General features: G+C 31.3%; 1 long non-coding RNA gene across 3 annotated transcripts; it reads right to left on the bottom strand.

The window, feature by feature from the left end:
• Positions 1–739: 739 nt before the first annotated feature.
• Positions 740–8407, bottom strand: LOC145601573 (uncharacterized). 3 transcript variants are annotated; one of them, XR_014104423.1, is made up of 6 exons: positions 8278–8407; positions 7582–7696; positions 7334–7404; positions 4605–4778; positions 1178–1537; positions 740–1078 (listed from the first exon to the last, which is right to left on the bottom strand). It is a non-coding gene; the product is annotated as an uncharacterized LOC145601573 (long non-coding RNA). The 3 variants fall into 3 exon arrangements; XR_014104421.1 differs by having other exon boundaries at positions 740–1537; XR_014104422.1 differs by having other exon boundaries at positions 740–1537; positions 7582–7642; positions 8278–8379.
• Between the last annotated feature and the right edge of the window lie 2111 nt (positions 8408–10518).

Here is a 10518-nt window from a genome sequence, read left to right as displayed (position 1 = left end):
TTCACTAGTTGTCCTATCGAGCGCGTTGCGCGCGATAGTCCAGCGTTTATTTTTGTTGCTGTAATTATTGGCTTAATCAGATATTATTAAAGCATGGTCTTAATTTTATTCATTTATACTACGTATTATTTAATAAATATATTTCCTTTTATTAACATGATTGGTGTGATTTTGTAGGCTTTTGATTAATATGCTTAAAGCTTGTTGTAATTATTGCTAAGTTTACGAACTAATACTGCTTAGTTAACATGGTGTTGTCATTTTTAATATTGTTTTATTATTTCATAATAGTGATTTAATATTTTGTGGAGTTAGTATTGTTTGGTCTTAATATCACAAACTAATATTGCTTATAATTACTTAATAAAGATTATCACGTGCGATGGTTATTCTCAAATTTTGGTAAATAAACATGTATTGAAAAAAAGACTTTGAGATTAGGAAAGGAGAGGGGATGGTTTTTTGATAATGGGGTAGAATATCCCCTCCCCTTCTCCCACCTCAAAACTCAGTGAAAATTCAATTTTATCTTGTTTAAAATAAACACCCCTAAAGGTTGTATTATTACAAAATAATCAAAATGTTGTATTATTAGAAAAGAATGGACCAAAGGTTGAATTATTTTTAGCAATATTTCAGTATACAAATTGAATCGTGTTTATCACAATCTAATAGGGTTATTATAATAAACATTTGCTTAATAATCATACTGACAAAAGTACCATGCAAACTGCTTTGAAAAAAATGTATTCAGACACATCATAAGTCATAGGAATCGCACAGGGCATTATAAAATTAGAAACCTAATCAAGCATTCTTAAAAGGAGTAAAGGTTACTAATCCTACCTAGTTTACAAATTAATTACAAAAACTATTACATATGTGATATGTAATAGTAGTTCTCTAGTTGCAGAATAAATGGCTGCAAGTTTTGCCTCTGAATCATCAATATATAGCCAGTTGTAGCTAAGTTCTAGAGCAGTTAGCTACATCAACTTTTCTCGTGTCTACTTCTATGCATTCTTGTTCAAGCTCAAGTAACATTTTATCATAGTTGTTTTTGGCTTGCCAATATCATCTAGATAAAATAGTAGGCATAGAGAACAGAGTTAATCACCGATGATAACAAGCTAAAAATAACATCATAACCTTGAAGAGCAATTAGCTTGTATCATACCTGAAGTTCATACAAAAGAGACCCACAAGTAGTTTTTTGCTTCTAAAAGAGGATAATTCTGAACGTAATATTAAGAGATATTTTTAACCACCACATGTATCAACTTGCACAAAAGTAAAGGAACTCCAATTTAGTAATTGGACCAAAACTAAAGTCTAATATAATGAACCTAGGTGCATAATATACAAGCACCATAATATATGATTCAGACACTAAATAGTGCAACCAAACCCAACATTAACTACACAAATTCCCATAAGAGAAACTACTTCAAAGAGCTCTAAATTTGCTTCAATAAGCTTAAATTACTAAGGCCTGACTACTGATATGAGTCCTGATTTGCCCAATAATGCAATAAGCCTGCACCATGACACCACAACCAATAAAGTAAAACAAATGTACAATAATATAAACTTGAATCTATAAGAGGAATGTAATGTCGTTGATGTATACAAGAAGCTACTCAAACAATGACATCTTTGACAGAATCTATGAACTAATATCAACTATAATCTATCAATCACTTTCTACTTATCTACAGTACCCATCATCATTAGAAATACCCAAGCCAAACATATCATCACAAATATATATATATATATATATATATATATATATATATATATATATATATATATATATATATATATATATATATATATATATATATATATCAAGCAACATATATATATATATATATATACTTGTATTAACCAATAAAAATTTACAAAAAAAATAATAATAGAATACTAATTTCAGGCGAGGACGGAAAAACACAAATCTCACAATATTTCTAATCACAAGTAATTTAAAAGAAAGATATATCATTGTTCTAAGCTTGAAAATGAAAAACATGTTAGTGCACAATTGCACATACACTGACAATTGAATATGCAGATTAGTTTAAAGTCTTATTGATAGAAATAAAAATGTCATGTGACCCTTAGAAAGTTAGAAATCCTTTTAGAACTCTCACTTTCTCTCAGAAATAGTTTCCCCTATAACCAACCTTCCTAACACCAGTCTTAGAAACCAAACTACTCTACATTGTACCACTACCACCGCCTTTCCCTTCTCTCATGCCTTCAAAAAAAAAAAGATACTTTCTGCAACAACCTAGCAGCAGCAACCTTAACCTCAATCTAAGCTTTCCTCTCCTCGTTTGTCTTGGTAGCCTCATGAATCTCATTCGGCCTCCTTGGCTCCTTGCTTTCAAATTACCCATCAAAAATTACTTCAAATCTAAAGGCTCCTTACTCTCTCTCATATTTGTCCCTCTTTCTTGTCTCATATTCTCTTTCTTATCCCCCCCCCCCCAAGCAACAAAAATTTACAAAAAAAATAATAATAGAATACTAATTTCAGGCGAGGACGGAAAAACACAAATCTCACAATATTTCTAATCACAAGTAATTTAAAAGAAAGATATATCATTGTTCTAAGCTTGAAAATGAAAAACATGTTAGTGCACAATTGCACATACACTGACAATTGAATATGCAGATTAGTTTAAAGTCTTATTGATAGAAATAAAAATGTCATGTGACCCTTAGAAAGTTAGAAATCCTTTTAGAACTCTCACTTTCTCTCAGAAATAGTTTCCCCTATAACCAACCTTCCTAACACCAGTCTTAGAAACCAAACTACTCTACATTGTACCACTACCACCGCCTTTCCCTTCTCTCATGCCTTCAAAAAAAAAAAAGATACTTTCTGCAACAACCTAGCAGCAGCAACCTTAACCTCAATCTAAGCTTTCCTCTCCTCGTTTGTCTTGGTAGCCTCATGAATCTCATTCGGCCTCCTTGGCTCCTTGCTTTCAAATTACCCATCAAAAATTACTTCAAATCTAAAGGCTCCTTACTCTCTCTCATATTTGTCCCTCTTTCTTGTCTCATATTCTCTTTCTTATCCCCCCCCCAACCTTATTAATTCCTCTTCTTCCCTCCCTATCACTCTATTTTTACGGTTTGAATGATTTCCCCCAACCTTATTGTCCCCTTTTTCTCCCTCCCTAAAACTGTATTTCACTGTTTGAATGATTTTTCCTAACCTTATTGTCCCCTTTCTCTCTCTCCCTATAACTCTATTTTTACGGTTTGAACGATTTTCCCAAAAGCCCCCATTGACCTTCTTTAGTAACTCTTTTGAAGGGTTTTATATTCCTTACCCCAAGCACACTCTTGATATGATCTCTTAAAAGTGATCTTTTTATCTTTTTCCCTCTCCTTTTATAAGCTTGCAAAGTTTACAACATATGAAAGTTCATGCTTCATTCAAGTCATTTGGATAATACAGATAACACTTTTGAAATGGCTTTACAAAACATAGCAGATATCACTTCATGTTTACCTGTAAAAGCATATGAAAGTTCATGCTAGATTCAACAGTCATGTGGACAATGCATGAATCCCAACAAAATTGATCAACACTATCGAATGGTGCAAAAATTAATTTACAGCAAATATTAACATAACATACTACAGTCATTGCCCCAATACTATCAATACCAAACAAAATCACTAATTGATAACTACATTAATCTTATTTAACTTCATTGATCAGTTACACTGCAGATGCATAGCAAAAAGTCATCATAGTTCAAGTGTGAATCACAACACATAAGATGTTTGAAAGCTCATAAAAGTAGTTTGAAACATTTCCATTAAAGTATACTTGTAGACAGATTCAAACCACGTTGATAAACTAAGTATTACTACTTCCAACTTTATCCATTACACAATTTGAATTAAGACAATACCATCATGTATATGAGCAAGAAAGTCTTGGTATTTTATATCATATACACGACACCATAAACCATATATTGACAACCATTCCCCTTGAGAAAGAGCAAGAATTTTAAACACCAACATAATATTCTCTTGGAATTTTCATAGCTCCTAAAATTATATACTTTGACCAAATTGGTTGGATAAAATATATACGAAGTATGTGTGAATTTGACAGTTTTTTTTTTTTAAAAAAAAAAACATATCTTGGATGGATGGACGACATGAATAAGGCATATCAAGTTATCAACTGACCTGAATTAAACAAATTTACCATTGGTGAAAGATTGGCGTCAAAATAGGGCTCAAACAACAACACACATTAATTATTAGTACCATACCTTAACTCAACACAAGAAGTATATCAAAATTGAAAGTGTTTCTACGGACAAGTTTCAAGGTAGATTTTACACGGGTTGAGCAAAATGATACTACAGTATTATGCAACATCTATATCACAGTTGAGCTTAACAATATCAGCCAGCTCAAAAACTAAAGATCTCAATGCCTTTAAAAGAAAAATTATTAGAATTGCAATGATCAAATTCTGACACTAAAATTTCCACACAATTTAAGTGAAATTATTAGCAATATCGATTCAAAAAATTAAACATGAGGGGAAACAGAAAGCTAACCAAATCGTTGACAACAAGAAGATATGTCTCAAGAGAATTCCAAAAAACAGGAACAGGGACATCTACTTCCTATCAAAACTTCACCATCCACCTCATCCTTGACAAATTTGTCTCTAATTAGCCTCAACCTTTCTTTTTAGGAATTTTGTTTGGTGAATAGGTATCTTAGCCACCCTAGCAAAGGTAAGAATCAATAAAAAAAAATAATTAAAAAAAATAAAAATAAAAAAATAAAAAAAATCAGTAAGAACTACACATTATAGCAACATGATTGGCAATTTGGTAACAAGTAGCAACAGATTTGCAAGTTGACCATGGTAAGATATTTAATTTCCAATTGCATTTTACCTTAATATTAGCCAATCTCACTAAGCTCACTCATTTGTACATAGGTTAACCAATCAAAGCCTTAATCCCAAAAGTCGTTTACCTCAATCACAAGCCTATTTAGTCCAATATCTTATTTTAATTAGCATTTATACCTCATTACAAATTTGTCGCTGATTCAATGGCAATGGTCCTTATCATGTTAGATTTTTAGCATTTTGTCAGTTGCAATTACCTACGTTTATTACACCCTTTGTTATTGTTGTTTCTTCCTATCTTTTTTAATTTAAAAGATCATGAAGTAAGTTTAGAAGCACACTAAAGTTTATAAAATAAATATCATTTTTTGAGTAGCAAAGCAAAGGATTACCTCGAATGTTAACCCAAACTTCTAGACTCGTGTGTGTCAAGGATGTACACAGATAAAACTGTAGCAGTCGATATTTAAATTAGAGGAACAATTAAAGATTAGTATTTGCTTAAAAAAACAGTTCAATGATGTGATAAGGTAACTATACTTCTCGGGATAAAAAATTGGCTAGTTATCAGGCATTTGAGTCTACAGAGAATAGTTTGCATATTCGACCTCGAAAGTTCAATATCGAGAGCTTTTCCAAATGGCTAGTACAGCGGAAAATTGTCTATAGAGGAGGTGCGTAAAGCATAGCTTACTGTTGAGGAAGGGAAGATCAGAGTTGCTACAACTCAGTTGTATAAGTGCTAGCTGAAATTCAAGCAACTTTGCTTAAAGGATTTACATGTTATTTGCATATACCTATCCAAAATCCTACAAATACAACAATTAAATTGATTCAAACTTCAACATTTCACTTATTCATTGACATATATAATTCCCGTTTTGTAAAACACTATCCCCAACCTCAGCTAAACAAGAGATAATAAAACTAATAGCAAATTTTCACCCAAATTTAAACATAGGTCACTAATTGTCAATACTATTGACTATATAAGCAACAAATCTGAACTAACTCAAGCATCACTAAATCTCTCCTATTACAACTATAAATTAGTCATAACACACTAAGCTCATATCTGCCTTAGTTATTTGATTAAATTACGTGCTCTTGGAATTATAATATTTCCTCCTTGTCCCTCCTTTACTCACTTGCCTTTCATGGTTATGAGAAAATCAAAAGGATCCTATTAGAGTTAAGTCTCTCTTCCTCGTTTACATTCAAAACGGTCTCTTAAGGTACTTCCCAATTCTCCCTCGTCTCCTCCTAACTCAAGCATCACTACCTCTCTCCTATTATAACTATAAATTAGTCATAACCCCTATTATAACTATAAATTAGTCATAACACACTAAACTCATACCTGCCTTAGTTATTTGTTTAAATTACGTGCTCCTGGAATTATAATATTTCCTCTTTGCCTCTCCTTTACTCACTCGCCTTTCATGGTTATGAGAAGATTAAAAGGATCCTAAAAGAGTTGTCTATCTTCCTCATTTACTTTTAAAATGTTCTCTCAAGGTACTTTCCAATTCTCCCTTAGCTCCTCCTACTCTTTTTCTTACCCCATATTCTCTCCCTCTCACTTTTCCATATTAATGGTGGCAAATTTATTTTATTTACAAGTATAAGTAATACTTGTCTCAAGCCCTTACAAGCTTTTTCTCAAAACTATTACATGAGCTCTTGCTCGTTGTCACTGCACTTCTCATAAGCTATCCTAAACATATCTCTTTCACACCTTGAGTAATTATAACCAATAGTTGAATAATTAATCTACCATAGAGGAACCCTATTCAATTGTTGTAAATCTAAGAACATACTCGCTTAAGTGAGAATAGATTAATATCCATTTTTTTATGTAAATCTAAAACTATACTACCACTTTTCATTAAGCACATTTATCAAAAATGAACTCCATATCACTTGCTCCCCTTATCGCCTTTTACTTCCCTTCCCCCCTACTCTTTTTATCACCCAAGTCTTTTATGGTTTTGCAAAAAAGTCTTCTAATATTGTTTATTGCTTTCTCATACTATAATTGACCTCCTCCAGTGTCCATATTTCTTGCTCCCATATTTCTCTTGCACCGTCACCATCACATTTTCCCAATCTCTCTAAACCTAAGAAAGAGCTCAAAATAAATCAGTCACTAAACCTAAGAAAGAGCTCAAAATCAACTTCATCATTCTTACTCCTCATAAATGAATCTCTGTTATTCAGTTAAATTCTCTCCAACAACCTTAAGGTTCGACAAATTCGATGGCAAATCGGAGAGAGTAAGAGGTCCACTCTCTCTCCTAAACGTATAGTACTACATTCAAACAACAAAAACCACAACAAAACCAACAATAGCTCAAACTTTAAATCCGTAAAACACACGCAAAAAAATATTTTAAAAAAAAGTAAAAATGATTCAAATTAAACCTGAGATTTCAATGCCCAAAACTCAAACTGATTATGAAGCCATGGATCTCAAAACAAAAACCCGATGTATCCTGCCATAAAACCAAAACCCCTTAATCCAACATTTTAAAGAAAGTTATTGCAACTCATGAACTCACCCAATCGGACAAAAAAAAAATTTGAAAAAACTCAAACCCAAGTGAAATTGAAAATGTACATTAAATTTAAAATATATGATAATAATAATAATAGCAATAGCAGACACTTACCTCAAAGTCGCTTCGATGGAGGAAACCATCTTTGCATCCATTCATTCATGAATCCATTAATCTAAAATCGGAGCAACCATTTTAGCCCCAAAAATTCAGAACTATAATTTTCGTCCTATAACCCAAAAAAAAAGAAACCAAAGAAATTCAATTAATTGGGATTGACAATCTGAAGTCGTCCTAATTTTCGTAATTCAAAGATTGTATAATTCAAGTTTGGGGATAAATTCTCTGATTGTCAGAGCTTTAGTGAGTTTACTGCACAATTTCGATATGTCCATATGAGTTGGACTTCATGTTTCTTTGGGTACTTAATTAATTTGATGGAAGTGCACTTTCTGATAATATACATTAACTGACTACATTATTTAATTCCTAGCAAAAGGATTTTCAATGAATAATTATCAGAGTATAAGTGCAATTAATTTACAAGGATCAAAATCCCACTACAAGGATGAATTGTTGAGATAAAGTGGCCTGGTATTTTGGTTGCGAGAAATCGAGTTGACTAAACTAAGATAAAGATACTGAACAAATCTAAATATCTACATGTAATATAAAGATGGAGGAAACCATCTTTGCATCCATTCATTCATGAATCCATTAATCTAAAATCGGAGCAACCATTTTAGCCCCAAAAAATTCAGAATTATAATTTTTATATACCCAAAAACAAACCAAATTCAATAACCATACCTCTGTTTCAATGGAGGAGAGAAAACTCAGATTATGCTTCAATGGAAAAATCAGATATGAAATGAAAATTAATGGAGTACGCATCTTAATGGAGGAGAAGGGACTGAAAGAGAGGGAGGAGTGAGAAAAGAAAATGAAATGTAAAAGTAGAATGAGTGGAGATGAGGGAAAAGGGGAAAAAGTAATATGCTGACTCATTAAATGAAACCAAATTGCAATGAAATGAGAATTTCAAGCTAGCAAAATTTCATTCAAGGCAATTTTGCCCAATTGTACAGTAAAAATCATGGACTTTAGACTCATATCACTATTCCCCAAGGATGTTGACCAATTTTTGAAGGTTTCCACTTTTGAATGGGTTAAGATGTATTCTCTATTTAGAAATTTCAAAATGTTTTAATTTCTTATTAGGATGCGGCTTCCTAATAGCATCATTATTTTTTTGACAATATGCATCTTATTTGTTTTATTTATAATTTTTAGTTATTTATATATCAAAAGCACGACAAATTATATATGTTTTCCACTATCCCAAATTGTATTAAATACACTAAAATAATATATATGTTACAATCCCATAATGTTTAATATATAATTACAAAATAATTAATTATTAAGTTAATACAGTAAAAAGAAAAACGATATTAATTTATCATTAAAATTTTAAACGTATTAGTCTAATTCACTCTGTTGCCATTATATTTCATGTTTCATTTCATTATTATATACATAAAAAATACTATGGTTATATATTTTGTCCACATACATTATACAAAATATTTTATTTTAGTATTTTAAAAATATTTTATTGAATTGTAAACAATGATGAAATTAATTACCGGCATGACACGGGATCTAATCTAGTATAATATAATATAAATTTACTACATATAGAATTGATGCACATAAAAAAATAACCATAAAAAGGAAGTAATGCAAATAAAAAAAAAACGGAGAGAGTATTTAACAACCCCATTAGATATTCTCTCAAATGGTTCATGTGATAGCAATTAATGTTATACAAAGTACTACACAGTACAACAACAAGAATTTTTAAGGGAAAATAAAAACACAATACAATCTTCCAATTAGCCAAATTGGAAGATACTTCATTCAGCTATATTTTTGCCCCTTTGACCATAAGATTGTTGATTTAAGAATATCAAAATTTTCAATCTTTGGCAACATATTTTATATTCTTACGGACTTTAATACTTAACCATTCAATATCATGAAAGAGTATATGTTTTATGTGACATCGAGTAACCGCTTGATTATTTAGGAACCTGCATATAGATCTATGGCATATTAGAATGAGTTAGAAGTAGATTTGGTCCCCGTCACTTTGATCCATGATGAAATCTCAATTCGCCATACAACACTTGAACTTAAGGCTTTCGAAACAATGTTTTGGGTCAATATATATGGGGGTTGTTAATCACCTACAATAATGATTCTTTATGGAAAATTGGATTACAAGCGATAATTTCCTAGAAAACAAGAATTTTACTAATGTTGTCTAGAAGAGCACTAAGGTTGTACAATTTATCAATAGTAGCGGTTTGGCAACACAAGATGGTGTACCTCTGGCAGCTTACAGTAGTTGTAAAGGATTAAGACTCAATATGATGATCCTAGTGAAAATTTTAATTTAATATGGAGTTTTAAAATTGATCGAGTAAGGTTTTAGTATTTTCTCAGTTTCTAATTTTATGACATTGTCAGTAGATCTTTGGGTAAAATGCATATCAATGTATATGTCAATTCATCGGTGGTTACACAGAGTTTAGACATCTCAGTTATGAGTAATAAACGTTTGGTTGCCCCTATTCTTTTGGATTTTGTCTCCTATTATTGTGAATAGTAAGCAACTACTTCATGTACAAATTGGACCAACTCTTTCATATGAGAACGAACATGATGTTGTAATAATTGGGTTAAAAACTTTGAAGATGGATAATGTCTAAGTACAAAATGAGATTAGTGTTCCTCTTTATGTACCACATTCACCACATTCTGATTTGGCTTCGAAGAACAAGCTATGGGTGATATATAATAGGAGAAATTATTCGGACTTTCATTTGATCTATTTGTTTGTTGTTCATCTTAGTTTCTTTAGTAATAGTAAAATTAATGTGTGTAAGGTTGATGTAGATTGAGAAAATCAAAGATGATGGAATGAATTAGCAAAATAAGTATAACAATTATCACACAGATAAATGAACTTATTATATGTTCAGT

The sequence above is a fragment of the Chenopodium album genome, chromosome 21 (genome assembly GCF_948465745.1).
Source record: "Chenopodium album chromosome 21, dcCheAlbu1.1, whole genome shotgun sequence".
In the NCBI taxonomy this organism is placed as follows: domain Eukaryota; kingdom Viridiplantae; phylum Streptophyta; class Magnoliopsida; order Caryophyllales; family Amaranthaceae; genus Chenopodium; species Chenopodium album.
Note: the sequence above shows the minus strand (reverse complement) of the source record. Positions and strands in the feature narration are given on the sequence as shown.